Genomic DNA, 25,616 nt, shown 5'->3' with positions numbered 1-25,616 from the left:
GGAAACATGTATAAAATAAAGAAATCAAATAAAAAATAGAAATATAGTCAAGATTTTATATATAAAATTATATTGCACTTGTTTGGGTATTATCAAAATTCTATTTTTTGTTTTATATTACGCAGCTCTTTTAACACCCCAAATACTGTTTGAAAAATACAAAATAAGAAGGGTGCTTCAAAATAACTATTTGACATAATAGGACTGTTTCCATTTGGATAAACAGGAATTAACTACTTGGTGCAAACATTTCCAACACTACTGATTATCATACATCACTGCTGTAGTAACTCTCTTTTTCTCACCCTTCCATTGGCATAGAGACCTGCCTTTGGAGATATTTTAAACTCTGTAGAAATGGGGAGGTCCCTTTTTAAGCTGAACTTGCAACTTTCAGGTTTAAGCTTAAATGTTTCCTCCTTGAAAGTGCCTCCCCTGATCACTGCAACTACAGATTCATTCAATCCTCAAACTCCCAATCTCCACTTATTTTGTTCAGAGCACTTATCCCAAGACATATTTATTTTGCTAATGTATGTGTTTACTTGTTTTTAATTTGCTTCTGTCACAAGAGGAAATGTCCGTGGGACAAGAACCATAGCAGTCATGTTGACAAATTTTATTCCCACTACCTGGCCTACTGCTGAAGGAAAGCATTTACTAAATGTTTATTGAATGGACAAATGAATCATCATAACAAAATTGATATTACCTTATGTATCTAGCTCAAGTAGGAATGATTTTTAAATCATAAGATGATTTAAGAAAGGAGGTATATAGAATAAGAGAATGTAAGATAGCTTATCTTTTAGCATAAATAATCTTGCTTAGATGTTTACTTTTATCACAATTTAGCACTCAACAGTAAAATAATTTATTTGAAGGACAATATCACTCTTTTAGAAATCTATGTACTAGGCTATTGCCACCGCCTTAGACAAGTAACTAACAACTGGCTACTCTCATATTTTTATGACCTAAAACAAGCACGGTGATCATTTACAAATAGTTCATTCATTTATTCATTGAACAAAAATACTTTGATAATAATGAGAATATATTAAGTACAGGCTTGGGACATTTCAGGGATCAAAATATAAAACAATACCTGTCTTCATGGAGCCTGTACCCAAGATATTGAAACTACGAAAATCTCTCCCAAGGTCATCCTTAACATGTAAGTGGTTTGTCATCTCTATGTTAATGTAAATAAAATGCTTTCATACATGTATCATATAAAAACTCTTTTGAGAACAGAATTTGAAATTTGTGACTCGAATATACATACATAAGATTTTATATATTTTTTCTAAAGCTATTTTTTCCCCTTCTGACTAGATGCAAAGCACTAAGCAAAGGTACACAAACACACACTCACACACATAAATTTTCCTTTAAAAGTGTACTTTGTTAGTATGTCTAAACTAAGGCTTAATTTTTAAAAGTAAATTTCTACATTTTCAAGAACAGATGTGTTCTCAAAAGTGAGACATAGTTGTACAGAACAATGCCAATTTCATCCTGTCTCATCACAACTCATTTATTTTTGGCACAAATCAAAAGTGTGTTATCTGTAGTTAAAAATAAACCTAGTTCTTTTTGCATAGGTGTTTCTATGCTGCAGACATTCATTTTTGAAAATATATGAAGTATATTTAATTAATTCCATCATTCCTTTCAAGTGATATGTTCAAATTCTGTTAACAATATGGTTGTGGAGTAAGGACTGTTTGCAAATAATTATGCCCAGTAAGGAAACTGCACAAAGAGGATGGCTCACTAAAGCACAAAAATATTTTATTTTAAACTGGCAGAATTAAATATATGTTGCCTATGTTTTTAAAAAATGAAATTAATTTGAATGTCAGAAAAAGCAGAAGCCTATAAAGCACCTTGCAGTTCAAAACATTGTAAAAATAGGTTAGCTGCATTTTCATTCATATATTTTAATATTTTTATTATATAATATATATGACTACTAGGATTTTTTAAAATTGATGACACTATGTGCTCTTTTTTTTTTTTTATTTTATTTTTTTTAATGCTTTTTTATTTTATTTTTATTTTATTTTTATTTTTTTTAATTTTAAAATCTTTAATTCTTACATGTGTTCCCAAACATGAACCCCCCTCCCACCTCCCTCCCCATAACATCTTTGTGGGTCATCCCCATGCACCAGCCCCAAGCATGCTGTATCCTGCGTCAGACATAGACTAGCGATTCAATTCTTACATGATAGTATACATGATAGAATGACACTATGTGCTCTTATTTGAATTACTAAACATAAATTTCTGTGATCTATAGCATAAGAGCATAATCATTAGAATATACAAGGATTATGCAAGTATATTAAAATAGATATTTTTTATTAAATATTTTAAGATGAGAGAAAAGTTCATTTTAAAAAGGCAATAAGCATTTAAGTTGATCTAACAGAAAAAGAGATTTGGGTTAGGATTGAAAGTTTAATCATTGCTTCTCTTTGTTTACAACATATCAATCTTCTCTTACTCTAACCACCGATATCCAATTGAGGTTCTATCCCTGGCATTCTTTCCTTTTCATTACACGATTCCACCAATCTTCCCCTCTGAATTAAAATTTTATATCTAGATTAAAATTTTACTATAATAAAAACAGCAATCTTTTTACTGACTATACTATAAACATATAGCTATCAGAGGTCATGAACAATTCTCCGCAGGTATTCAGGTAGATATCAATATGATATGTTGTACAGATTTATTAAAATGTGATCAGGTGAAATTAATAAAAATTGAGTAACATTTTTCACAGACAAAATGCAATGCATGTAAGAGCATTGTTTTCACTGACAAGTCACACTATCATTTCTGTGTTATATATCACCCCAAAGAAAACTTTTGGGATTAGAATCATGGCTTATGCCTCTTAGGTCCACACTATGACCATTTATACAATATACACTCTGTATATTAAGTAAACACAATTAATTAAAATATACACATGTGATTAAAAAATATATATGATAGAACTAATAGCAACTATTTCAAGAAATCTTAATTTATAAATCTGATTACAAACACATTCTTAGATGAAAATTAGTATCAAGAAGTTACTTTTTACCAAATTTGACATTTATTGTGCTCATTTCCCCAAAGATCTCCATATAATAAAATAACTTCCACTAATAAATCATTGTTTTTCACTCTTTTAAAATAGTCCCTCTTCATGATCCTTTATAATTCTGTGCTCCAGATCTTTGAAAGCTAGTGTCTAGTTTCAGATATTAAAACATATGTACCAATATCCCTTGGAGTTTATTCTTGCTGAGATCATGAAGGGGGGAAAATCATATGGTGGTATTAACTCTCAAATAGGCATAAGACAGACAAGTCTATAAGGGTAAAAAGTTCCATAGGTGCTATATTATTCTGCATGGTACATTAATGTAAATATCTCTTTTGGAGAAAGAATAATTTCTTGATTGAAGTCAGCTCTTTTCCACCACCTGCATCCTTGCTTTGATGCCAAGAAATATACTTTCCTTCTTATGCTTCTCTTTAGACATAGCAGGTAGGAGACCCAGGGGAATGGCAATTGTCCCATTAAGAGGACCTGAGAACCCTCACTTACGATCTTTTGCATCCACATTTTTTAAGACAAGGGCCTGCTTGTCACCTTGTTAATGGTCATAGAGAAATAAAGCACCATGTTCTCATTTCAATGATTTTGTTATAATCTATACAAGTGACCAAGGGAAAAATGATTCTATTCTTATTTCCATTGTGTTCACCTTTGTTTATCATAAATATTTACTAAGGGCCTATGATGTGTCCAGCTCTTTGCTGTGTATAAAACAGAAACAGAGGAGACCAACTTTCTTCTCTCATGGAGTTCATTTTTTAGGAAGTCAGACAAACAATAAACCCAGTATAGAAAAAACAGAGAGAATGTTACTAATAACAAGCTGTTGCGATAGAGACTTCTCTAATAAAAAGTACTGGTGAGAAGATGTACCTGTAAGAGGTCGTGTGTACACCAGGCACTTCTGCTCTTGATATTCATTCTCTCAAGGTTTGAACTATTAAACTGTAGTAGAAAAGAGCAGTACTAGGAAAAGCAATTAACATTTGCTGGCATTTAGTCAATGCTGGACATGCACGTAAACTTCTAAATACTTTACATGTATGAGCTTACCTACTTATGAAACTTAAAATAAAATTCACCCAGGAAGAGTCAAGAAATAAAGTGCTTGTTTCAGAGAACCCTGACTGTTTAAATTCAAATAGTGAGACTGCCAAACTCTGGCTTCTGGACTAGGCAAGCCATTCAGCATCTCTGTATCATGACTTCCTCATCAGTAAACAGGGTAATAATACTTAATCTGTGGGCTTCTCATAAAGAATTAATTAGATGATATATGAAAATGATTAAATCAGGGCCTACTAGCCTTTGCTAAGGGCACTCAGTGTTTACTTTTATTATTTATTCCACATTGTAATTACAGTACTCAACTAATAATGGTATTATTTATTATCATTCTTGTTTTACACATGAAGAAACTTCAGCAAGGAGAGTATAAGTCATTTGCTTTAAATCATGCAGCTAATAAATAACAAAGTATTTGAAGCCAGTTATCTGGGTATAGAATCTCGTGTGTTAATTACCATGATACTATGTCTCTGGTGGGTGATAACAGTTTAGGCTTTCTAAAATGCAAATCCGTATCTGAAAATAAATGTTAAAATTAATGGAACAAAATATATTTTTAAATTCCTTTAAACATTTCATTCTCTTCCATAAATATCTGGAATATATACAGTCATAAATTGTAAGATACAACTTCACATTGCCATAGTCTGTGTTTCAGTGAGTCTGGTTCGTTTTTAAAATCTTTTTTTCCTAGGTTCCAGAGGAAGAGCAATAATTCCTGAACTGCCCTCTGCACACATATTTTAAAATATATCACTTATGAGAATTACGCTACTTTCAGTCCTAAAAGAGAACATAACTGTGTCCATATTGTTCAATGTAGATGGCACACATTTGATATCTCATTTCTTGAGTTTATACAGTTTTACCAGGTAGGTTTTCTTATCTTCTCTGATAGAAATTATTATAATAAACCTATCTTACCCCCAATTCTCTATCTTCTTCTTCCTCAATATCAAATCAGTGACATCAGCTATGTTTCTTAAATATACATTTTTCTGTGATCTTTCTTAGACTTGCAGCTCACATCATAATGACCGTTTCCTCCTTGCATTAATTCTTCATATCCAGTGTTATTTTCATAAATATTTTAAAATTTAAAATATTGATATGCTTGAATTAAAGCAAAATAAAACATTTATTGACTCTTCGATCTCTGCTGGGAATAAAATTCACATTTATTACACATAAGGTGCTTTTTTATATGATCCAGTTCTACTCTTTTTAGCTCTATTTCACACCACTTCACCATGCAAGAATTGCCCAAATTTTCATGTTTCTGAAAATATGCCACTTCTGTGCATTCTCATCTTCTGTTCCCTACATGTGAAATTCCTATCCATTGCCCCATAACTGGCAAAATTATAGACATTTTTCAAGTCCCAATTCAGTTATGTCCTCTGTGATGCTTTCCTGCTCCTCCAGAGTCAAAATTTACCTCCCTCCCTCCAGTTTCTCTGTGTTCACGTCTATCACGGTAGTTGTCACAGGATCTTTGGTTTGCCTTGTTTTGATCATTCTGTCCTGAAAGCATAGTGTGGAGTCATTTTCTTTTACTCATACAGATTTTTTAAAGTATATTTTGTGCCATGTTTGGCACCTCGTTCCTCTATATTAAATATCTGTTAAGTGAATGAACTGAACTGGGCATATTTACTTCTTAATGCACTCAGGCTATACATGTTTACTTGATTTGAGTTCAGGTCACACAAAACTTATCAATCACTTGCACCATTTTTTTTTTTTTTTTTTGGACCCAGAGCAAGTTTTCTAAAAAGCCATTTAAGTGGAATGAGTTATATTACATTTCAATTTGATTTATATTCATCATCTCTCTCTGCCCAAGGCAGCCACTTCTTCTCGAAGAATTTGACCCACTTAAGAAGATGAAAACCAGGTAGTTTTAAAATTCTTTGGTTAATAAAACACTTACTTGAAATTTCATTTAATTGCTGAATGCAAATCATTTAATTGCTGAAATTTGTATTTTAAGGTATAAGTATTAATCATGAAGCTATCTAGAGGTGTTAAACTGCTTTCCCCAGTCCTCTGAGTTCACATTTGAACTTGAATGTGAAGTGGTACAGCAGAGAGAGAGCATTTCCTCAATGAACTTTTCTGTATTTCTATTCTGACACTTTCACTGAGGTGCCAGACCACAGGTGAAGTCATAAAGAATGATGACACAGTACTGGATGATAATAGCATAGCAGACCTGTTGTCTTTGGTTCCTATTTTCACCCTTAAAAATAGATTCGATTACATTTTCTAGAAAGGTTATGGGAGTTCATATTTCAAAACAACTAATCTTTATATGTGTGTCAAAGCTGATCCATTATTTTCAAAATATTTTAAAAGCACAGAGAAAAAACAAGTTGCTTTACAAAACAAGTTACTGTTAAAATTAAAAACAAATGGAGACGAGCCTTGAAAATCCCCTGAGCAGACAAAATCAGTTTAGTCATACAAGGAAAGCTTATCATAGCTTACTTTGCAAGACTAGCTTGAACTGGGTCATTTCTTGCTTATGTCTCTAGAAGTCATAAGCAAAATTTGCATTGTTTTCCAGGGTTGATATGAGGTAACCACTAACTGATTCCCTATCATTTAAGACAAAATCACTGTAAAGAACAGTTATTGTCTATTTACCTTATAAGCTGCTTTATAACAATATTCCTCTGAGCCTCATTCCATATTTTGGCTTGAATGCTCACAGTTCTCAATCTATCTTTTTGATGTGTGAATAATAAAGTTTTACTAAATACTCCCGCAGTGATTCATTGGTTTTACTGCTGTTATTTCTGATCTTTGATACAATCTATATTAAAATAGCAGAAACTGCTGCTGCTGCTGCTGCTGGTGCTAAGTCACTTCAGTCGTGTCCGACTCTGTGCGACCCCATAGACGGCAGCCCACCAGGCTCCCCTGTCCCTGGGATTCTCCAGGCAAGAACACTGGAGTGGGCTGCCATTTCCTTCTCCAATGCATAAAAGTGAAAAGTGAAAGTGAAGTCACTCAGTCGTGTCCAACTCTTAGCAACCCCCTGGACTGCAGCCCACCAAGCTCCGTCCATGGGATTTTCCAGGCAAGAGTACTGGAGTGGGGAGCTGTTAGGAATTTCTTAATGCAATAATTTCACCAGTTTACTATTAGTAAATGTTGTATTTAAAGGCATTTTTGTGTTAAAACCCAGAATTAGTGATATATTGAGAAATAAATAAACTCTTTTTTTGGTTGAAAAATTACCACAGCCTTTGAAATACTTTTAAGTGTGAAAAGTATTATAGTTTCCCTTAATTATTCTTTTTCCATGAAAAACAGAAGACAGATGCCATATGAAGAGCAAACAGAAAGAGGAGAAAAATGTAAAATATTCACGCTTTTATTAAAACAGTACTTCTTCCCAAAAGATATTGTGTTACAAACTTAACACAATATTTAATTAGGCACTAAAATATATAAACAGAACTAAAGACCTTTCAAACCATGAGAAATAATTGTGTTCAAACACATAGCTTGTTGCTAGAGTTGAATCCCAAATTTTACTTTGATTTTCCAGGCAGTTAAGGCAAAATTAAAATGCTATGTTATAAAATTTTCATTGCCTGATAAAAAACAAGCCAAGGAATTTATAGGAAAAGTATTTTCCCCCAAAACTAGCATTTCATGATAAGGAGTTTAAATACTCTCATTTAAAGCATTTGTTTTCAAATTCAGGCAAATCAAATCTTGTACTGCATTCTCTGCCCTGAGGCTTGCCTAACTTATTGCTATTGGCAACCAGATATTGAATTCTAAGGAAGAAGTCAGAATTTCTACTTCTGTCAGAAAATCAGTGAAATGGTAAAAATGAATGAATGAATAAACAACGTTCAAACACATATTTTAAAAGATTCCAGCTATTACATTATGTTTCATCTCCCATTATGTGTACGCAAGAGTAATATATTAATTATGTATCCATTAATGACTTACATTAATAATATACAAGATAAAAACCTTTTCCTATTTAATTCTTCTGCTGAACATATTTAGAAGTAGAATGAATGTGTGTACTTTACCATTTTAGAAAGTGAAAGATATAATTTACCTTGTTATCTGCAGGAGGAATTTGTAATGCCTGAGATTCATTATTCTAAATATGAGTGATCAATTTAATAAAGCTGTAGAGAGTGTAAGGGACTAATTTGTATTCATATATATTCACATTCTGCACTGTAAAATTCGTCACAATTAAGTAACTATGAATTTGCAAAACGTTAAAAATAACTTCCTCATCTATGATGTGAAGAGGGAACTAGATTCAAAACAATCATATGTTGATTTCCTACTCTCTCTCCAACTCTAGCTGCTTTTGCTTCTTTTTTTTAAGGGCAGAGAGAAAGGAGGTGCACCCTCTCTGCATCTCAGAGCTTGTTCCAGAGAATTCTTCCTTCCTCTTTCCTCTTCCCTAACCTCTGAATCTCATATCATCCTACTACATATTCCACTGTCTCTGGCTGCCCTCATTCCTGGACGATTTTCTCTCTTAACTCATTCATTGTCATTCCAGCAACATCACAGTCATAGCTCTTAGCTGTTTCATTTACAACACAACGTTCTGATGCTCCAAATTGTTGAATTCTTGGTCTCTCCTCCCATGACTTAATCACACACCCTGCATCAGCCTCCCTGGTAATTACACTAAGATTATGACATTAATAATGACTGAAATTCTTGCATTGGCTCCAGCTGAAGCTGTAGACAAGAAATGATGACTGCCATTTCAGTAAACAAGGAATGCTGTCTGCATCAAACTGTCAGCCACTGCGGCTGCCCTGATGGTACTCGCTGAGGGGAATTCAGGGTGCAGGAAAACAGGATAGGAGCCCTGGATAGTTAAGATGCATTGTGCTGTGCCACTCACTCAGTTGTGTGAAGAATAATTTCAGTGAACTCAGACTCTTGAATCTTCTCAAACATAGGAAATTTGCTAAAAATCACTAACTTGAGATGTCCATTTGAATTAGCAGTAATCTTTTGATGTTTGACTACATGTTTTGATTTTTTTTTAAGCAAATACTTTTATATATCCCAAATCTTCCTTTTCTTCTTTGGAATAGTTCCTCGGAGATATCTGAGAGGCTGCCTTCCCAGCCTAGTCCTCAGTAACAATTCTGAATAATCTGCAGCTTTGAGACTGTGCACTTTTTTTTTTTATGGTCAACAATATAGCTATCCTTTCAACTTGCTCTTTGTAGAAACTGACACTAGATTTTTCAAAAATTCTTCTGGGTTGAGGTAAAAGTAAAGTTAATAGTTAATGAGAAAACAACTATGTGACACATTTGCTTATGACCATAAAAAAATAGATTTATCAGAAATGATTACCACAGTTAAAATTTAAAAAAAAGTGTAACCAACTCCCTCCCCCCAAAGCTTATGAGAAAAGTATCCAAATTGCTTTTTTAAATGATTTAGGTAATCCCCCCTCCCCCGCCTCCAATTAGTTGATATAACTGTGAATGAATGTAACTTGTTGGAATTAAAAATCATTCAGGGACTTCCCTGGTGGTCCAGTGGTTAAGACTCCATGCTTACAATGCAGGGACCCAGGGATCATGTAGCAGGCAGTGTGGGTTTGCTCCTTGGTCAGGGAACTAAAGATCCCACATGAAGCGAGTGGCCAAAAAAATAAACGATTCAGCATGACATATATTCTACTTTTCCTGAGTAACTTTACTATATAATGCATAGATTGAGAAACCTGTTCTCATAATTAAGTAGCTAGAAAAAATGGATTCACTCTACAAATGTTACTTAATTTTTGAAAACTTTTGAAGTACATTAAAAAAAATCATATCACACTCATTTATCATGACTTTTGTAACTGACAAAAACTCAAAGAGTTACATCTTCAATTTTGCAATAAGGAGGTGATTGGAAAGCAAGTAACTTGCAAAGTATTCTGTTTCCCAGTCATTAGAGTTATTATCTTTTTCACTTCTTAGGAAGTATGCCTTAAAGGCTTTACTAAAGTGAATTAAGTGATTGCTTATTTTATCTCTTATTCTCTCTCCAAGAGGTACTTTGTTTAACCGGATATTCTTTGGAATATGTTGGGTAAGTTCCGAGTAATTGAAGCCTGTGATATATGAAATACTTCTTTTTTTTTTAATCACGTGCTTCACCCATGTTTTACGCTAACTTTGGAGCCGAAGATCTGCTTTACTCTATTCATGAAAAATATGCCATATAACTTAAGTCTAAGAAAGACATAAGAGGATATACAGATGAGACATGAATTTTGCCATGTAATTGTTGGCTATATTAAATAAGGTACCATAAATGTCTCCTTTTGTGGCATTCTTTAAACTTTTCTATTATAGGACACCCCTCAGAAAAGATGCCCTTTGTAACACTAGTCAGGGGTTGGAAAATGTGAGATCCCTAATGGAACTTGCTAGCATTCCCGCTACATCATTATATAAGATAAATGAACTCAGACTATCTCAGATTTCAAAATAACTGAGAACTTACCATGTGGCACATGGAACTCTGCTCAATGTTATGTGGCAGCCTGGGTGGGAGGGGAGTTGGGAGAGAATGGATATATGTATATGTATGGCTGAGTCCCTTTGCCGTACACCTGAAACCATCACAATATTGTTAATCAGCTATACTGGAATATAAAATAAAAAGTTTAAAAAAAGGAGTAAAAAAAACTTGCCTTAGTTTAAGATAACTTATATTGATAAATCCTACCATGAGTTTTTGATATACTTAGTTTGCAAATTTCTTTTTTTCTCTCTCTTTATTCTTTTTGACCTCTGAAGGTTATTACATCCAAAGACAATGAATCTTAGATAAAGATAAAATCCATATTTTCATATGAGAAAGATCTGGGCTTTCATCAGAAGCTATGCTTTCAAACTCTCTGATATTTATTCTTATTGCAATCTCAGCTGAGAAAAACATTTGTGTGTTTTGTGATTTTCATTACAGTTTTTGGAATGAAAGTGAAAGTCACTCAGTCGTGTCTGACTCTTTAAGACCCCATGGACTGTATAGTCCACGGAACTCTTCAGGCCAGAATACTGGAGTGGGTAGCCTTTCCCTTCTCCAGGGGATCTTCCAAACCACGGATCAAACCCAGGTCTCCTGCGTTGCAGGCAGATTCTTTACAAGCTGAGCCACAGGGGAAGCCCAAGAATACTGGAGTGGGTGGCCTCTCACTTCTCCAGTGGATCTTCCCGACCCAGGAGTTGAACTGGAGTCTCCTGCACTGCAGGCAGACTCTTTACCATCTGAGTTACCAGGGAAGCGACTTAGTAGCAGCAGCAGCAGGTTTTTAATTATAAAACAATCAAAGCAGTGTGGTAGTATTGTGTAAAAGAAGTACTATTAATTAACTAGATAACTTTATATTTTAAGAAATATTACCTTATATCCTAGCAGAGAACATGGAAATTTGATGATCATTTGCACATCTTAAGATACTTAAGCAATATTAGTTTTTTCCACATATGAAGATTATAATGGAAATAACTAAAAGATAGATGTGTCCTTTTGAGGAATCAAAGGAAATTTTTTTCTTTCAATTCAGAGTTTCTCTGGACACCAAATTTATGCCATTAATCAATAGTCTGGGATGTTTCATTGAAATCTATGGAGCAGTGCATTAATCCTCTGCATGCCGAAAATGACACATGACCTATATATCCCTAATCTTCTGGGACTCTTCTAGTTATGCATTAGGATAGTCATACTCACATTGAAAAAGATAGTTTAGAATCTTAGACTAGCCCAAGAAATCCAACTGACATTCTGAATGACCAAGGTTAACAAGTTTAGGTTCATAGGTTGTAGGTACAGTAAGTTAATGGACAAGATAGATAGAAATATAACAGAAGAATTTCTAACTCTTCAGATAAAACGAGTGCTCAGGTTTATGTCAGCTGATAAAAAAATAACATTCATATAAAAATATTGTGATAGTGAGCTCTTATTGAATGCCTTCCATAAAACATAATATAAAAATTTCCCTGAATTAATGTAGCATGCTTGTGATTTCCTGCAAGCAGGGAAAACAGACATTAAATTAATTCCTACATCTTAGAGCATTTCAAATGAACTTTTATAATCTTCATGTGTGAGAATTATGTGCATCATGATAGAAATAAATGAGATATGGAAATTATTGGAATGATGTGTCCTTGCCGTTTTCAAGCTGGCAACCTAATTTCTAAAAATCATTAGACATTCTAACTAGTGCAGCATAATGCAAAGGCAGAGAGCAGGTTTTTAACCTTACAAAATGTTCAATAAGCAGCTTAACCATCATCATGACACATACTTGGCTGCATCTTTGTGTTCGATTCCAGAGAGTGCTAACATCCTACCTTCCATATTTTAGTCACTTAGGTTATGAAGAAACATTTTTAGTTTTATGTAACCTTTCATATATGGATGTGTTGGTTGCATTAAATAAATTAAATATAGTTGTTTTGAGAGGATCCCTCTTCTTTAAAAATTTACTAACTCTCATTCTACTAGTTTCAGGTATCAGCTCAGGTTTTCATGTGTTAAAGAGAGGTAAAGGAACAGAATTCTGCTTGGGCAAGATCTGATGGCTTAAGAATTTAGTCAAATTTCATATTGCAAAAGCAGTCGTTTTGTTTTCTAAAGGAATAAAAATTTCTTTTTTCTGGGACATTTTTGTGGAACTGCTTCTATTCATGTATCCTTTTAATAAAGCAGAAATACATGCTATATACGGTATAATTGGAATGCCCTGTGACAAACTGAAAATTGCATTTACATTGTAATGTAGAAAACTCAGCAGTGGCCACAGAATTGGAAAACGTTAGTTTTCATTCCAATCCCAAAGAAAGGCAATGCCAAAGAATGTTCAAACTACTGCACAACTGCACTCATTTCACATGCTAGCAAAGTAATGCTTAAAATTCTCCAAGCAAGGCTTCAACAGAATGTGAACGGAGAACTTCCAGATGTTCAGGCTGTATTTAGAAAAGGCAAAGGAACCAGAAATCAAATTGCCAACATCAACTGGCTCATGGAAAAAGCAAGAGAATTTCAGAGAAATGTCTACTTCTGCTTTACTGACTACGCTAAAGCCTTTAACTATGTGAATCACAACAAACTGTGGAAAATTATTAAAGAGATGGGAATACCAGACCACCTTGCCTGCCTCCTGAGAAATCTGTATGCAGGTCAAGAAGCAACAGTTAGAACTGGACATGGAACAACAAACTGTTTCTAATTTGGGAGAGGAGTATGTTAAGGTTCTATATTGTCACCCTGCTTATTTAACTTATATGCAGAATATATCATGTGAAATCCGGGCTGGATGAAACACAAATTGGAGTTCAGATTGCTGGGAGAAATATCAATAACCTCAGATATGCAGATGACACCACCGTTACTGGACTTCTCTGGTGGCTCAGACAGTAAAGCATCTGCCTACAATGCAAGAGACCTGGGCTCAATCTCTGGCTCGGGAAGATCTCCTGGAGAAGGAAATGGCAACCCACTCCAGTATTCTGCCTGGAAAATCCCATGGACAGAGAAGCATGGTAGGCTACAGTCCATGGGGTCACAAAGACTTGGACACAACCGAGTGACTTCACTTTCACTTTTCACTTATTGCAGAGAGTGAAGAGGAACTAAAGAACTTCTTGATGAAAGTGAAAGAGGAGAGTGAAAAAGCTGGCTTAAAACTAAACATTCAGAACAAGAATATCATGTTATGTGGTTCCATCACTTAATGGTAAATAGATGGGGAAACAGTGGAAACAATGACAGACTTTATTTTTTTGGGCTCCAAAATCACTCCAGATGGTGGCTGCAGCCATGAAATTAAAAGACATTTGCTCCTTGGAAGAAAAGCTATGATAAACTTAGACAGTGTTAAAAAGTAGAGACATTACTTTGCCAACAAAGGTCTGTCTATCCAAAGCTATGGCTTTTCCATTAGTCATGTACAGATATGAGAGTTGGACCATAAAGAAGGCTGAGCACCAAAGAACTGATACTTGTTAACTGTGGTGTTGGAGAAGACTCTTGAGAGTTCCTTGGACAGCAAAGAGATCAAACTAGTCAATCCTAAAGGAAATCAACCCTGAATGTTCATTGGAGGGACTGATGCTGAATGTCCAATACTTTGCTGAAGTATTAAAACTGAAGGTCCAATATTTTGGCCACTTGATACAAAGAGCTGACTCACTGGAAAAGACCCTGTTGCTGGGAAAGATCGAAGGCAAGAGGAGAAGGGGGCGACAGAGGATGAGATGGTTGGATGGCATCATCAACTCAATCTATTAGGCAAACATTTAGATTGTTCACGCTCTTTGTATTAAAGTATAATTTTACTATAAATATTTCTTTGGAAACTGAGGTCATATAGATCACGAATTTTTTCCAAAAATTTTTTTAAACTGAAGGTCTATAATGAATTTACTTCCTTAAGAATTTTGATTGAACATTATATTTACCAGCCTCTATAGAACAATGCATGGTTAATCTGCTCATTTGAATAAATGTTAAGTATAAGTTTACTGAGCTAACTAGATGGCTTATACTGATCCATAAATTTACTTGTCAAAATATTGACCAAATGAGAAACTAATTCAAAGTTTTAATACTAGTTAATTTAAAATCCAATATTCTACTTGACTAGTAGTATTGGAAAGTACAAGAATAATTAGAACTATCTAGTCCCATCAAAATATAGTCTGGAGAGAATTTGTTGCCTCTGCTATATTCAATTTGAAAAAGACATATACTATCTTTTTTAAATTTCTTAAAGTAATTTAGATTAGTGTTTGCCTTTTTACTGTATTCAAATTTGGAAACATCAGGGCTTTGGATTAATAACCCATGGGGCTTCCCTGATAGCTCAGATAGTAAAGAATCCACTTGCAATGCCAGAGACCTGGGTTCAATCCCTGGGTTGAGAAGATCCCCTGGAGAAGGCAAAAGCTACCCACTCCAGTAGTCTGGCCTGGAGAATTCCATGGACTGCATGGTCCATGGGGTTGCAAAGAGTTGGACATGACTGAGCAACTTTCACTTTTGCTATAATTTATCATCATTAAGTATGTATCATGACACATAACAATAAAATCTAGGAAAAAGGATGCAAGGCCCAATCAAAAGGCATTTCAAACAATGCTAAAAAAAATGCATACACAGACATACACATAGTTATCTAAATTAAGAAAATATGTATGATATAAGAAGCATAATCCTGTACCCTAAGTACCCACTGTGTCACAAGAACAAAATCAAACAAAATTGAGAAATCCTTTATCAACTTTTTTTATTCTAACACTTATCTGCATTTGTAGATAAAGGATTTCTCAATTTTGTTTGATTTTCTTCCTGTGACTCAGTGGGTGTACATCATGAGAAACACTGGGCTGGAAGAAGCATAAGCTGGAATCAAGATTGCCGGGAGAAATATCAATAACCTCAGATATGCAGATGACACCACCATTATGGCAGAAAGTGAAGAGGAACTAAAAAGCCTCTTGATGAAAGTGAAAGAGGAGAGCGAAAAAGTTGGCTTGAAGCTCAACATTCAGAAAACGAAGATCATGGCATCTGGTCCCATCACTTCATGGGAAAATGGTGGGGAAACAGTGGAAACAGTGTCAGACTTTATTTTTTTGGACTCCAAAATCACTGCAGATGGTGACTGCAGCCATGAAATTAAAAGAGCTTACTCCTTGGAAGAAAAAGTTATGACCAACTTAGACAGCATATTAAAAAGCAGAGATATTACTTTGCCAACAAAAGTCCGTCTAGTCAAGACTATGGTTTTTCCAGTGGTCATGTATGGATGTGAGGGTTGTACTATGAAGAAGGCTGAGTGCTGAAGAATTGATGGTTTTGAACTGTGGTGTTGGAGAAGACTCTTGAGAGTCCCTTGGACTGCAAGGAGATCCAACCAGTCCATTCTGAAGGAGATCAGCCCTAGAATTTCCTTGGAGGGAATGATGCTGAAGCTGAAACTCCAGTACTTTGGCCACCTCATGCAAAGAGTTGACTCATTGGAAAAGACTCTGATGCTGGGAGGGATTGGGGGCAGGAGGAGAAGGAGACGACAGAGGATGGGATGGCTGGATGGCATCACCGACTCGATGGACTTGAGTCTGAGTGATCTCCGGGAGTTGGTTATGGACAGAGAGGCCTGGCGTGCTGCGATTCATGGGGTCGCAAAGAGTCGGACACGACTGAGTGACTGAACTGAACTGAACTATCTGCATTTGTGTTTTTTACACAAATTTTTTTCTGAAATTTTAAATCAAGCATTTTCTGAAAAGTAAAAAAAAAAATCTCTTTTGGATTTCTTCACATTAAAACAAATGTTTTCTGTTTTAGTTTTGTTTTCACTGTTATGTTTGTGTTTAATGAAAGTCGGGCTTTCTTTAACACTACATAGAAAACAATAACATTTTAAACTTTGCTTAAGCCAACTGTAGAAAGCAAATAAAACTATAGTAGTTTATGAGAGAGAAATACAGAAGGGCATAGTACTATAGTTTAAGTCCATGAAAAAATTGAAAGATCATTAAGAATACTATTGTAAAGTTTTGTATTTTGAGGTCTCTGTGCTATTGCTGATAGTGTCCAACAAGACAAGAAAATGATTCTGCAGGGGATCGGTTTTCAAGCTCTAGGAGTTTACAATAAGACCAAACATTTCATCCTAACCAAAGTCATCAAAATTGTCACTCAAAAAAATTTAACCTGTACTAGTGTTGATTCCATGTGGCACCTTTAAGTCAGCCCTGGCCTACAAGAATCTACTGGAATTATGCTCGGCCACTATATGTCTGCCTATTTAAACCCTGTCCAGAGCTACTTCATCCGACTCTTTCTGAGTACCAACTCAGGTCCTCCTACTCTCTCAGGACATTCCCAGCATCTCAGTTCAGTTCAGTTCAGTTCAGTTGTTCAGTTGTGTCCGACTCTTTGTGACCCCATGAATCACAGCACGCCAGGCCTCCCTGTCCATCACCAACTCCCAGAGTTCACTCAGATTCATGTCCATCGAGTCAGTGATGCCATCCAGCCATGCCTGCAATGCGGTATATCTGGTATATATATAAGGACAAGTATTTCAGTACTTGTCCTTAACAGAGAGAAGAAACATGGGCAATATCAAATGCAAGCTGAATACTAAGTATATATTCAGAGATTTTAAAGTTGTTCAGTTCTTTTTGTTGTTTTACAAGAAGGATGTGATTATTTTCGCAAATATACCTGCAAATTTCTAACAAGCAAACACTCAGACAGATGGCTTTCTCTCCTGATGCTATTTATTAGAAACAGGCTTTAGGAAAGAAGTCTTCAGGTTATATTTCTTTTATTAAATCTTTTTCTAAATATATTTTAGAAACATATTTGCTTGTTTTATTGATAGTTTATTTGTATATATTGATATAGATATAGGTATATTTGCATATATTGATATAGAATCTTAAGAATCAGTTCAGTTCTGTTCAGTTGCTCAGTCGTATCCAACTGTTTGTGACCCCATGGACAGCAGCACTGCAGGCCTCCCTGTCCATCACCAACACCTGGAGTATACTCAAACTCGTGTCCATTTAGTCGGTTGATGCCATCCAACCATCTCATCCTCTGTCTCCTTTTCTCCTCCTGCCTTCAGTCTTTCCCAGCATCAGGGTCTTTTCAAATGAGTCAGTTCTTCACATTAGGTGGCCAAAGTATTGGAGTTTCAGCTTCAGCATCAGTCCTTCCAGTGAATATCCAGGATTGATTTCCTTTAGGATGGACTGGTTGGATCTCCTTGCTGTTCAAGGGACTCTCAAGAATCTTCTCCAACATCACAGTTCAAAAGCACCAATTCTTTGGCCCTCAGCTTTCTTTATAGTCCAACTCTCACATCCACACATGACTACTGGCAAAACCATAGCTTTGACTAGACGGACCTCTATTGGCAAAGTAACGCTCCAGCGGCGATAGATGTTTAGGTTGTTTCAAAAACTAGTCGAATTATTTCAATTTTGAGATAAAGGAAGAGCATCACCACATCCAGTACGAGACTGGCTGTGGGGTATGGGAGCGGGAGACCTTTATACAGAAATATGAAGAGTTCCAGCAGGAAATAGGGAGCATAATACCAACCATTCAGAAAGAACAGAATTTCCATCGGCGTGGAGGACAACTGTTTACCTCTGTAATCTCACCTTGCAGTCCCAGCTCCAGTCCCCATGGAAACTAATCTTAAGAATACAATTTCTTAAACTATTCTTGCTGTTTTAAATTATAATGAAATAAATTTTATTCTAAACATTTGAGACCACATTACCTGCCTCCTGGGAAACCTGTATGCAGGACAAGAAGCCACAGTTAGAACTGGACATGGGACAATGGACTGGTTTTAAATTGGGAAAGGAGTATGTCACCGTCTGTACTGCATATTGTGACCCTGCTTATGTAACTTATCTGCAGAGTACAACACACGAAACGCTGGGCTGGATGAAGCACAAGCTGGAATCAAGATTGCTGGGAGAAATATCAACAACCTTAAATATGCAGATGACACAACCCTAATGGCAGAAAGCAAAGAGGAACTGAAGAGTCTCTTGATGAAGGTAAAAGAGGAGAGTGAAAAAGCTGGCTTAAAACACAACATCCAAAAAACAAAGATCGTGGCACCCAGTCCTATTACGTGTGTTTTCTACTCTTTGCAATCCATGGACTGTAGCCTGCCAAGCCCCAGGCTCCTCTCTCCATGGAATTCTCCAGGCAAGAATACTAGAGTGGGTATTCTAGTATTCTAGTGGGTATTCTTCTAATAATGGAAGATTCCCTGGAGAAGGGACTCAAACCCAGGTTTCCAACATTGCAGGCTGATTGGTTACCACCTGAGCAACCAGGGAATTCCTATTACTTCACAGGACTAACAGTGTCAGATTTCATTTTCTTGCACTCCAAAATCAATGCAGTGACTGACTGCAGCTGAAAAATTAAAAGACAGTTGCTCCTTAGAAAAAAAGCTATGACAAACCTAGTCAGCATATTAAAAAGCAGAGACAGCACTTTGCCAAAAAAGGTCCGTTTAGTCAAAGCTATGGTTTTTCCAGTAGTCATGTATGGATGTGAGAGTTGGACTATAAGGAAATCTGAGTGCCGAAGAATTGATGCTTTTGAACTGTGGTGTTGGAGAAGACTCTTGAGAGTCCCTTGGACTGCAAGGAGATCCAAACAGTCCTTCCTAAAGGAAATCAGTCCTGAATATTCATTGGAAGGACTAATGCTGAAGCTGAAACTCCAATACTTTGGCCACCTGGTGTGAAAAACCAACTCATTTGAAAAGACCCTGATGCTGGGAAAGATTGAAGGCAGGAGGAGAAGGGGACGACAGAGAATGAGATGGTTGGATTGCATCACTGATTCAATGGACGTGAGTTTGAGCAGGCTCTGGGAGATAGTGAAGGATATGAAAGCCTGGCGTGCTGCAGTTCATGGGGTCACAGAGTCAGAGACAACTTAGTGACCGAACAAAAAAAACCATTTCATAGCAAAAATAAAGTATTAAAAACCACAGGAGGAGTTCAATAGAAATTTCAAGTGAATTCAACACTTGACTTCCAGCATTTTTAAAGATTATGACTGTGTGTGCATTTGTGTTAGTGATTCAGTTGTGTTTGACTCTTTGAAATCCATGGATTGTAGCCTGCTGGGCACCAGGTTCCTCTGTCCATGGAATTCTCCAGGTAAGAATACTGGAGTGGGTTGCCATTCTCTTCTTCAGGGGATCTTCTCAACCCAGGGATCGAACCTGGGTCTCCCATATTGCAGGCAGATTCTTTACCATTGAGCCACCAGAGAAGTTAAAGATTATAACCAGTTCTGCCCAATAAAGGAAACAGTTGATTTTTATAAATATTCAACTTACTAAATTATACCCAAGCCACTTGTTTTAAATTCTGATGGACTTTAACTAGAAACATTTGAGGAAATAAAATTGAGCTTGACTTTAGACCACAGGTTTAAGTTATAAGCAATTTAAAATCTGTACATTGTACTTTTTTTAGTGTTACCAAAATTTAATATAGCCTTCTCTTATTTTCCTTCCATGCTAAATTATATGACAATTTCCTTCAAAATGTATTCCAAATTTAGTTTTCTCTTACATGATATTCATTTGGAGACTTCATAAACACTTATTTGAACAACCTCAAATATATCTTTTCTCTATACTTTTTTAAAAATAAAAATTTAATGCTTATACTTTTGTATCCATGGTTCCCAGACATTCAAATGAGACAGACATTCAGATTTTCCCAGTCACTAACGTCTCTTAACCAAGTTAAATACATCAGAGAAATATTCTTCAACTGAACTCAGAATTTTAGATTTGGATATGAGACTTCACAGAGATCGCCTACTTTAACTCTGTCATGGACATAGGAGAATGCAGAGAATGTGGGGTGGACTGACCATGTGCCCACAGTTACAGAGGTCAGAGCTAGCATCCAGGTCTCTGGACTCACAGGCAAATTTCAGTTATCTAACCATGGCCAAATATTCAAGCATTTGAAAACTGCAAGCTTTCTAATCATTATGGAAACCAAGTGTCAACCCATAGAGGGAATTATGATTTTCCTTTATGGCTTATTCTAACCTGCTTCGTAGAACCACTTCTTCCCTATCCCTTTGGATGAAATCTATAGTCAAAGCCCAATGAATTTTCTGAATAATCTGAGAAAATGGGAAGTCCTTTTTTAAGTAATCAATGTGCCTAATCCGGTGTACTACTCAGGAGCATCAGACTTGGGCTCCTCTCCCTCATCTCAGGCCTCCTGACTCTAGCTTTCTTCGCACTTAAAGAAAAGATGTATATATTTCCTTCCTCCCTTTGACCTCCAGCACTTCACACACCCTTTTTCCTCTACTCTGTATCAGACCATGTTGAGGGTTGGGGGGAAAATAAAGGAACCAGAAATGTTCTTATTTCACTAACACTTTATGTCCACTGAAGGTGCTTAGAGGCTTTCATCTTTTTGGAAAACTTGTTTCTTTGATTCACTGGGGACAACACCCAACTGTAGGAGATTCATCACCTGCAGGATTCTTTACACAATGGACTGCTTCTCCCCAAGCTGGTAGTTTGAGACTGGTTTCTTACTCCTGGGAATACTGGACCACACCCGTATACAAGCCACTTTTTCCCTGCTGACAGCCCATTTAGCTCTAAGACAGCCCAGGGCAGCTCACATCCATGTAGGACTAAAAATGTGTTCAGGGGAAATACTCAGGATTCTTAGTTTGCCAAATTTGAGCAGTGACAGTCACTCCGATGTGCCAGCCTCTCACCTTTTAAATCTGTCAGGCTTGAGCCAAATATTGGTCCACTTGTCTACTGAGTTCTCGGGGACATACCTGACACCTCCCTGCGCTAGAGGTAAACATACTTCTTTGGGGAAGAGCAGAACGCTGATGCATGAAAAGCTCTTTAAAAATTCTTTTCGATCCAGACATAATACTGTAAGGCAATTATCCTTCAATTAAATGTAAATAAATTAAAAGTCTCTTCTATTATACAAAACACTGTAGTGGTGTATCCTCAGTTTGGTGGGTATTATGAATAGTATAAATTATCTTCCGAGTTGCAAGTTCTGTATGGTGGTCTTGCACTTTACTTTGAAACGTAGTATTTTCTTGAATCTCAACTGAAACTGTGATTAAAACAATTCCATTTACTCCTCTTGTCATAGATTGTTAGATAACATGTAGAAGTCATTTTTGTATCCCCATTGCTTATCACAGTGATTGAAATGTAGCAGGTATTTGACAAGTCCGCTTTTTTTTTTAATGATTGAAGTGATTTTGAATTTACATCCTCTACCATGTGCTCTCATAAAGAACCATGTAAGTGCTTCCTGATTTATTTCTCTCTCATGAGACCATTGACAAATTTTCATCAGGTTTGAATAATTTTGTATATTTTCTATCACTAGAATCTTTCTAGAATCTTTGCCCCCTCTACACATATTCTGTATCTACTAACTTAATTTAGGGGCTTATCCTTTACTTGGAAGGTTCTAAAACATTCCTATTTCCCTACAATGCTTTTGTCTTCTTCTAATCAGTATCCTATGCTGTCTTCAAGAGAATGAGTCTAAAATTTTTCTGATCATTCTATTCTATCTTCCCATCCTGCTCATTGTTTAAATCATTCCAGGTTTTGTTTCACATATCAAATAGAGTCCAATTTCCCCAGAATGATACAGCCAACATTTTCAGTGGGATATCTGCCTAGGCCCTCATTACTGACTCCCAACATTCCCCACTTCTTCTTTCTGAAAGTTCAAAAACATTTGACTACAAAGAGATTGCAGAATGGGCTATGACTTTTCATAATTTCCAACTTCATTGGAAAGACTGATGTTGAAGCTGAAATTCCAGTACTTGGGCCACCTGATGCAAACAGCTGACTCATTTGGAAAGACTCTGATGCTGGGAAAGATTGAAGGAGAGAGGAGAAGGGGACGACAGAGGATGAGATAGTCGGATGGGATCACCAACTCAATGGACATGAGTTTGAGTAAACTCAAGGAGTTGGTGATGAACAAGGGAGGCCTGGCGTGCTGTAGTCCATGGCGTTGCAGAGTCGGACACGACTGAGCGACTGAACCGAACTGAACTGATAAACCTGCTTCCTTTGCATGAAGTACCTTTCTCTCTTTTTTATCTACTGAATTTCAAATGCTAGCACAAATGGTATTTCATTCCTCCAATCAGAAATAGTCACTTCCTCTTTTTCTAACTGCAGCTTTTAACGAATATGTGGTTCTATATGATTTGTTCACATATCTATCTGCCTTTTCAACTTGACTGAAGTCAGTCTCATTAAATCAATCAATAAATAAATGATTGATGAGTTAAGAATTGCTAAATTGCTATTAATAGTATGTTGACTGTAGGAAAAAAGTGTCAGAAGCACATCATCTGGAACATATGTGGGAGGAACAAAGTTAAAAGACTGAGTGCATAAAATGTACAATACTCATTAATTCTACTTATTTTCAAACAGTTTAACAGTCACTAGAATATAACAGGAGGCTTCCCTGTGGCTCAGATGGTAAAGAGTCTGCTTGCAAGGCAGGAGACTAGGGTTCGATCCTTGGGTCAGGAAGGTCCCCTGGGGGAGGGCATGGCAATCCACTCCAATATTCTTGCTTGGAGAATTCCACAGACAGAGAAGCCAGGTGGGCTATAGTCCATGGGGTCACATAGAGTCGGACATAACTGAGTGACTAACACACACACAGAGTATAACAACATCTGAATGATCTACTTCTCCCTACTCAGACCTCCAAATAGTTAAATTAAGACTACAGGGAACAAAATGACCTCAATGGTATAAGTATGCCTAGAAGCATTATTGTGAGATTAGTGATTGCATTAAGATTCTCTTAATCAACTACTTGTAGTTATCGGGCAACTCATGTCAAGTTGAAAAGGTCTTAAAGGAGGGTGAAAGACTGTGAGATAGTGATAGCAGGGTCTCAGAGGTTTCCATATTCTCTAGATCACTACTTTCCAAGCAGCATATATTCTGCCAGGTATAATATTCAAGCTAAAAGTTAAACCTCCTTGCAATCACCAGACCAAATATTTGGCTCACTAACAGCAGTAGTATCTCATTAAATTATCATATGAATAAGCTGATGTTCTGCTATGATTGACCTCTATGTTGGACTTCACATTTTATGATAGGCTCAAGATACACACAAATGCCCATGAGAATTAACTCTAAGAATCTTCAAGGTGCTTTTAAATTCTCAGCCCACAGAAATATGTCAGTTGCTGTCACAGATTCCTAGAAGACCACATCTCCCTCCTGATAAATGGGTGTTTTAAAGAAATGGCCCTAGTTCTCAGTCTAGGCATTTAGTGAGATGTTTCTTAAAAATGAGATAAAAAGACATTGCTCCACTTTTGTTTTGCTACCTAATTTAATCTTAATTATCTATCCTAAGTTTAATTCCCTAGGAATCAGAGCCTGAGATAAAAGTTTATGTGCTAACATTTTATTAAGGAGTGCCAGTTGTTCCTGAGGAGCAGTGATGAGGGGTGGAGGCAATGAGACTGGGAAGAAGGAAGAACATATATAATGAGAAGGGTTACCCAGATAGCTGCTGATTGACATTCATCATCAGAGAAGCCTTAGGAACAGTGACATCTGAGAATACTCATCTGTCAGAGTCAATATTGATCTGGTTCCCTAACCCCTACTGATCAAAGGCTGTGCCACAGGGTCTTAACTCCCACATGCTTCTGACTTGCATTTAAGGAATTCAGAGCTTCCGTGGAACTGGTCAGGCAACCTCACAGGCATCTTTTGTTTGTCAGTGTCAAGCATGGGGTTTCATGAACTCTTATAGGAACAGTTGCAACAGTAGAGTAACTTCATAACTGGAGACCAAAATAAGCAGTCTCCAGGACTTCAGCCAGCAAGCCAGGTGAGTGGATGGAGCCCAAGTGAAGCAAGAACAGAACCTATTACCCTACTTCTATCTCATGGCTTTTCAAGACAACAATATGTAAAAGCTGGTGGTACCCAAGATCGGTCTATCTTAGATGGTGGGGTTATTTACTTTCTTCTTGGTTTGCTTGCATCAGAGGAAGCAACTGTACACAATTCCTGAGCTGACCGACCCACAATGAATAGGTGATCTACTTCTAGTTTTGCAACAAATAAAGAAACAAGTAAAATAAGTCAGTGGGTCTTGAGATTATACGCACACGCGTCTTCTCACCATCAGAACACTGGCCTGGAGTTTTTTCCTTCCTGACTCCAGGCAGGGCTAATTACAGACTGCCAACAGTGGGTGGCAGTAACGGCAAAAGGAGCGGTGACAATCTGATGAGCCATTTCAAAAGGAGATCATATTTTCTACTGTTTATGTTACTCATCAGTCCTAAGTATCTTTTTAGTCAAAATGATAAGTTTTTCTTTTTTGGTGTCAATCAGTCGCTATGATTAGTTGCTTCTGGAAAAAGAATCAGTGCCAGTACTTGTAATGAATCACACACAGTGATGTTTTATGGAAAAGGGTGGTGATGTTGAAGAGATCACTTCATGGGTCACCAATAGAAATGAATCTCCTGTAGAAAAATGTACAGTATTTTGAGTTTTTAATCTAAAGAAGTATTAGCCTAGTCTATGAACTAAATAATACCACAAGGTGTTATTTTAGCTCCTGATCCTCAAACTGCAGCTATCTAGTTTATTTTTTTAAATGAAAAATCAAAGACCTAATTGAGTGTTTGCAGAGGTACCTTTAGAGGTTAAAACAAAGAAAACAGATGTGGGTATGTCTTAGCTTTGCAAAATCCATCACAGATGAACACTCTATTGTCCAATTTCTGACTA

At 36.4% G+C, this 25,616-nt stretch overlaps 1 protein-coding gene across 1 annotated transcript in view; it reads right to left on the bottom strand.

The window, feature by feature from the left end:
- The window catches only part of SGCZ (sarcoglycan zeta), a 410,756-nt gene that overhangs the window by 111,769 nt on the left and 273,371 nt on the right, over positions 1–25,616 (bottom strand). The window lies entirely within an intron of this gene.

This window comes from Budorcas taxicolor, chromosome 24 (genome assembly GCF_023091745.1).
Source record: "Budorcas taxicolor isolate Tak-1 chromosome 24, Takin1.1, whole genome shotgun sequence".
Lineage (NCBI taxonomy): Eukaryota > Metazoa > Chordata > Mammalia > Artiodactyla > Bovidae > Budorcas > Budorcas taxicolor.
The sequence above is the reverse complement of the archived record's forward strand: the minus strand, read 5'-3'. Positions and strand labels throughout refer to the sequence as shown.